This window comes from Centroberyx gerrardi, chromosome 5 (assembly GCF_048128805.1).
Source record: "Centroberyx gerrardi isolate f3 chromosome 5, fCenGer3.hap1.cur.20231027, whole genome shotgun sequence".
Lineage (NCBI taxonomy): Eukaryota > Metazoa > Chordata > Actinopteri > Beryciformes > Berycidae > Centroberyx > Centroberyx gerrardi.
The window spans coordinates 29,794,878-29,802,060 of NC_136001.1; positions in this window are offsets into that span (position 1 = coordinate 29,794,878).

Below are 7,183 nucleotides of genomic sequence, written 5' to 3' on the forward strand. Positions count from 1 at the left end.
TACATCTGTGGTGACAGAACCGAAGCTCGGGCCTTCACACTTCCCAATAATTTATATATTTATCTATCAGTTGGACATCTGTTGGCTAATTTCACACGAAGAGGAAGAAGGTGATGAACTGTGCGCGGAATGGCTGCAGGGGGAAGCATGAAAAGGAGGCGAAGGGGATGAAAACCTGATTTTCTCGCCTATGTCACTGTGTCTTTTCAAGGGGGATAGACCTTCAGTGAGTATTCCATGTATCACCAAGCTATCTAAAAATCAGGAGGGTGGAGGAGTGTGTGTGTAGCCTTGGAACAAAATGCTGCTTGGTGACTACAAAGTTCACAGTACTCAACTGCCGAAATTACAGACCAAGTTGAATTATTTAGGAGCAAGTAAATTTTGCATACATAAATTAGATGGTTAAGATTAGTTAGTTTACATATCTACCAGCATGCTGTCAGGTGTCATGAGACCAAAGGCTCATAGAACTTTCTTAATCCATAGAGGATTATGTACTCCTTCTATTGAAGTTAAAATATGCAAATCAAAAATTGGAGTTACGAGGTTTTCACATGACAACATTGCAAGTTGACACCACTTTTTCCTTTTTATTCTTTGATTAACTCAAAAAAAAGGCAGATGCATTTTGGATATCAATGGCTTCAATGTTTTTGAAGAGAAAAATAACAATGCAGCAATTGATTACAGTTTTTCACAATTGCTTACACACATTTTCTGAAACTAGGGCTCATTTTCTCAAAACTCTAAACACAAAACACAAAACCACTAACACAAAATGCAAAACTCCACAATTCACTGGCAAAATAAAACACTGCATTCAAAACCATTTTATCTCTTTTCAAAATGCTATTTTGCAATTAATTGACACACACAACCATCAAATGAATACATCTTTCTAACAACCGACTACACACTGATGTGCTTAATGGAAAACACTATTATGAATATCTCATCAGTAGGCTTATGCCTTTTGCATGTTCAGAGGTACATTCATGCACAGCATGTTGTAAAAGACTGTTACAGTATACAGTAATATACAGTTTTTCACAATTGTTTACACACATTTTCTGAATCTTTGGCTCATTTTCTCTACACTCTAAACACAAAACACAAAACCACAAACACAAAATGCAAAACTCTACAAATCTCTAGCAAAAGCAAACACTGCATTCAAAACTGTTTTATCTCTTTCCAAAATGTTTTTTTGCATCAAAATGACACACACACGCCATCATATGAATACATCTTTCTACCAACCAACAACACACTGATGTGCTCAACACAAAACACTACTATGAATATCTTATCAGTAGGTTTATGCCTTTTGCATTTTCAGTGTTTCACTGTAGCCGGTTGTAAAAGATTGTTACAGTAATCAAAAAACATCTAACAAAAACATTTTTATTTTTTTCCAAAATGCAATATTTTGGAACACGTTTTGTATATACAGTAACACTTTACATACCCAACAGGAGAAAACCAGGAAAAACATTCAGTAAGATAAACGGTTTTCTGTAAAAAAAAAAAAAAAAAGCCGTGCTCACACAGACTGGTCATCTCTCAGTTCTGCAGAAGATCTAAAAACATGATGTGATTGGTTAGTGTACAAGAATATTTCTATTTTTCAATATGAAATGACACATTACTGTAACACTGGCCAACCATCATTGAGTAGCACAGGCCTACTGATGTGTAGGACTACTACTACCACTACTACTACTACTACTACCACTACTACTACTACTACTACCACTACTACTACTACTACTACTACTACTACTACTACTACTACTACTACTACAACAGTATACTACAGTATAAAGAGCAGTAGCATGGTGCAGACAGGAGGCTACTTGCCAGTTCTCATGTCTGAATGTCTGGATGATGGAAGCAGCAGCTCAGGTTGGTCTGGACTCTCTGCCCAGCCTCCCTCATGCTCAACCCATGTCGACCACATGGTGAACCAAAGTGACCCGGATCTCATTTGAGATAACTGTTCTCCTTGTCCTCTTTGTCCCTGTCACTCCTCTTCCTCCTCTTACTGTCACTCCTCTTCCTCTAGCTCTCACTGCAACATTGTTCTCAAAAAAAGACAGCTCACCTGTGGCCTTTTTTTTATAGTGCTAAAGCTCTGATTTCTGAGTGAACAATTCAGATATTAGTGTTTATATGTGTGATGAGTGGATGTTGCCAATTGGTAAATGAATTTAAGCATTTGGGATGGCAGTGCTTCCAAATGAACACATGTGATTTTAGTTTTTGAATGTTGTGCCTAATGTAGATAATGAGAGAAAACTACACATTACTGTGTGTAGTGTTTTGCAAAAAAGTGTGATAGAGAATTGCAAACTGAGTGAAAAGCAGAAAATGTGCTTGTTGTTTTGCAGACTTGGTTTAGGGATTTGATACATGAGTTTCAGGTTTCAGTGATTGTGTCCGAAGTTCCAATTTTAGTGTGTAAACAACTGTGAAAAACTGGGTATTCAACTTAGGAATTCTTGACAATGCAGAATCAGTGGGACTTTTCATTGTTATATATTTGAATAAAACTTCTAAAAGCTTATTCGCCACTAAGATGAAACAGAAACCAAACAGATACGACAAACACTGTCACACTGTTTTATGGTTACATTGTGTAGCATTTTTTAAGTCTTAAAGCCACATCCAATTATTATTATTATTATTGTTTTTTTGTGAATTTAAAATCAGTCAGAAACAAAACGGCGACAGACATCACTTGCTTGCTGATTTGCGATAATAAGAGAGCTTTTCTTTTAACAGTGTGGAATCTTTTCTTCTGACACTCTCAAAGCCGGAAAGACAAATTTCTTTCTGAACTAAAAATGGAGCTGCATCAGTCTTTCTATTTGATTAAGGGATCGTTTAGCATAGGCGGCATTACAACTTCTCCCAGAATTGATTTGACAGCCCTAAGCCTGCCTCTTTTTGTAGCTTGCACATCCCCATCTGTTTGTCACCTCTTAATATGAATGGAGTCACTCAGGCTGAAAATGTGTAGCAAGACTAATATTTACGGAATGCCAGTTATCCTAATGCATGCTAGAGCTAGCAGCATAATGCCTGAACACTGGGCTTATGGTGCTCTCTGCATGACAAATATGCGTCGGTGTCTGTGATACATGTGATTAGAAAGCGCGGTCCCTGGAGCATTACACAGTCCTAATAGAGACGCAGCGTTCGGGAAAAGGGCCTGACCGTGTTTGACAGTAATCATTTAAAGCAGCAATAACAACCTAATGAAAACTATTACTTTTACACGTACAATCAATTCATTTGACTATCTAACATCATTAATGGGTCATGGCCACCCAATAGCTATGTTCGGCCTCGTTCATCATCATTTTGGCTCCTTCATCATTGTGCATAGTTATGGGCCGCTAAGTAATTCACTCCAATCATTGATTATTTAACAAACATTTGCTATTTCAAGGAAAGATAAGACAGGCTTGCAAATGAATTTGGACATATCTGCCTAAGCGATATGTGTTGACTCGGCATGCTCTGTCTTGATAATCATCTGGTGGTAAATAGGGGATGATGGCCTCTTTTCTTTAGACGGAGGAAAAGGATTTTCACATTTGCACAAGTTACTCTGCAATTGGGCGCACATTACTCAGTTCACTGCAACTGAAAACGGTCAGTAGTTAATCATCTGAAGATTGATTTTGCATTTTTTCTCTATACTTGCCGGCTGTAAAACCTCAGCGAGCATTCCAGTGTGCCCATCAGTCAGTGTCTGGAAAAGCTTTGTTACTGCACTGGGACAAACACAGCCTTTCTAGAGGCTGTGAGGATATCGAGACCTGATAGAGGCAAACTACAAACCCAGAAGCTTATCTCATATTTAATTATTTACAACCAAAAGAAATCAATTTTCACAGGTAATGGCAAATCTGTGCTCCTGTCCCGATTCCCTCCTCTAAAGTACGGTCTCGTCTAATGTGCTCGGTGCGCTGTCAGAACCTTTTCAAAATCACATAAATATAAATCAGCAGGGATTTTTATAACTAAACTATTTGCGCGCTGAGATCAGGGACAATGATGATAGTGTTCTGATTCCCCTCCTCAAAAGTACAATCCCATTTAATGTGCTCAGCGCGCTGTCAGAACATTTTCAAAACCACATAAATATAAATCAGCAGGGATTGTTCTAGCTAATGCATTTTGGGGCTGTTGATGATAGTGTAGTCTCAGATGCTTTCTGCAAAACCAGGCTCTGATCACTTTTTTTTTTCTCCCTCAGACATGTTTGTGTGTTTACTGAGATAGATTGCAGATAAACTGAGACGGGTTCATGTCTGGAGTACCGCATTAGCTAAATTTGTCTAACTTTGATTAACCATGAGCAAACTGATTCTCAACGTGACTGATGGCCAATCAGCATAAACAGATTCCTCTGTCAAGTTCAAGTCTCGCACATCACACCAAGCCCGGTGCCGCAGTCTCAAGACACTGTGTCTTGTCTGTGCAAATGTTATCACTTTTGGGCCGGTCGGCAATTTTTCAATTTCAGCTCTGAAATACTGCAATTATGAATAGAGAGAAATATGCCATTGATTTTATCTACATGTGGGGGAGTCTAGCGTTAATTAATTAAACAACCCTGTCTCTTAACTCAGTGCTTTAATTACAAGTGAATTACACAGTGCCCAATGTGAATTATGTCTAATCACTGAAATAGATTTCACCAATTAAAGTGCCCTCCAATCTGGAGGTGAGGGTAAAAAGTATGCAGACTTGCTCATAAATCCAAGTATTGATTAGGACAGGGAGGCGGGGGTGATTCAATAGATACGCCATGGCTCCCTGTGCATTACGACGTCAATTTCCACACACAGAAGGAGACAATGCAGATTTGAAACCATTAAGCTGAACGTTGATGGTATCAGGCGCCCGTGATATTCAGGATGAGAGATGCTTCAGAAGAACTTGCTGCACTTTTGCTGCAGTGCAAATTTTAATGAGAGACCTTGGACAGCATGTTTACATTATTGTACTCAGTTGTATATTGCACATCTCTTTTATAGAAAGCGCTTGTAAGTCTATAGGGTAGGATGTTGAATAGTAAAGTGGTTAGCTGTACTTGGCAAAGGGATACAGTAATACTTTGGCATATAAACTCTTTTGATAAACAAGAAGATTGGTAGCAGTTTCACCAGTTCAGTTTTCTATGATGCCTATGCTAATGCTTTAGCACATTGTATGTTCAGTGGGCGGTACTAGTTAGAATCAACATTCTTCCAACTCTAAAGTTGTTTTGTCTTTGTGCTTTCTGTAGCGTGTAGACTGCTCAGAATAAATAATAATGACAAATTATAAAATATTCATTTGTAATAATTTATACAGTTTCAATAATTTATGGTATGCCTCTCACAAATTCATTTTAGAACAATTTGTGAGAAGAACCGCTTGCATTGTTTTCTTCTGTCTGTAAGCAGAGCCAGATAGTAACAGTAATGAAGATGTAGTTCATTTAGTGTTTTCATTTATTGTTTTAATGCTTTGATCAAGAGCCATAGCAAACTTGACTTGATCTGACATGCAGTTCCAAAAAAGGCATTCTGTTTTAATAAAAATAATAATAACCTTTATTTATGTTGCACATATCAAAACAGGGTTACACAGTGCTTTACAAGACAAATTAATAAAAACATGAATGATAAATAAAGAAGGATAATTAACACAATAAACAAAATGCAGACCATAGCTCAAGTAAATGCCAACCTGAAAAAGTGCATTTTCAAAAGTGTTTTAAAGGAGGACAGTGAGCTGGCAGAAAGCTCCATCACCTTTAGTCTTCAGCCTAAGAGCAAGACCAAAAGAGTGCTGCCTGAGGATCTCAGGGCTTATAAGTAGTTAAAAGCTCAGAGAATATGGCTAGCCGCTGGCCAAAACATGCCTTGAAGGTGATCAATAAAATTTTAAAATCAATCAATCTAAACTGCACTGGTAGCCAATGAAGTGAAGCTGAAATGGGGGGTAATATGCTCTTCTTAGTTCCTGTCAGGAGTCTGGCTGCAGAATTTTGTTCTAATCTGGATATATTCTGATAGACAGATGTTGCAATAGTCAAGGTGTGATAAAAAATAAAAGCATGGATCACAGTTTCCAGCTGATTAAAAGACAAAAACGTCTCCTGAGCTGAGCTTAACATGTTTGTTCAGGCTTAGATAATGATGCCAAGATTTCTGCCAAGAGTTTGAAAATACATTACTAGGGAGCAGGCCAAGATGGTTACTGCAGACTCATCTGTATTCAGCTGAAGTAGAAACTAATATTATGCTTGCAAATCATATGACCAAGGGGTAGCATATATATTGGGAAAAGGACTGGACCCAGAATAGACCCCTGGGGGACGCCACAGGTAATTTCTGCCAATGATCTGGTCTCTCCAAGAGCATTAGAGAAAGTTCTATCCCTCACATAGGATGAAAGCAGCCCAAAGCAGTGTCAGCGATGCCAACCCAGTGTTTGAGATGCTCAAGTAGGAGAGAATGATCAACTGTGTCAAAAACCTGCACTAAGTTCTAGGAGAAGGAAAACAGGATTTTCCCACCTCAGCCGCTAAATGCAAGCCATTCATCACCTTGAGAAGAGCTGTCTCACTGCTGTGGGGAGCTCGAAAACCAGATTGAAATTTCTCAAAGGCACCATTACCGCTCATAAAAACAAGTAACTAATCAGTTTGGTACTTTTTTCCAGAAGCTTGGACAGGAATGGCAATTTAGAGATCAGTCGGTAATTGTTTGGGGAAAGAGGGTCAAGAGTAGGTTTCTAAAGTGGAGGTGCAGCAATAGCATTTTTAAAGTACAGGTGGGGGCACTGCCGTTGGTTGAGGATGTGTTAATAATAGCTTTGTCGAATTATACATATTATTCTCCAATTTACTAAATAAGGAATAAGGAAACATGAATATCAGCCCAGTGTGATAAAGCATTTGAAAAATAAAAAAAAAGGAAAACCTTACACAGGAGACAGGTGAGAGGTGATGGAATGGTTGGAATGGATCTTTTCATCACACATGGTGTATTTTTAAGGTATAATTGGTCAATTGATGTTCGGTGTGGAATTAAATAATAATATATGCAGATCAGAGAGTATGATTGTATCAAACACAGTCTCTCTGTGGATTGTGTGGATGTTAATTAAAGTTTTT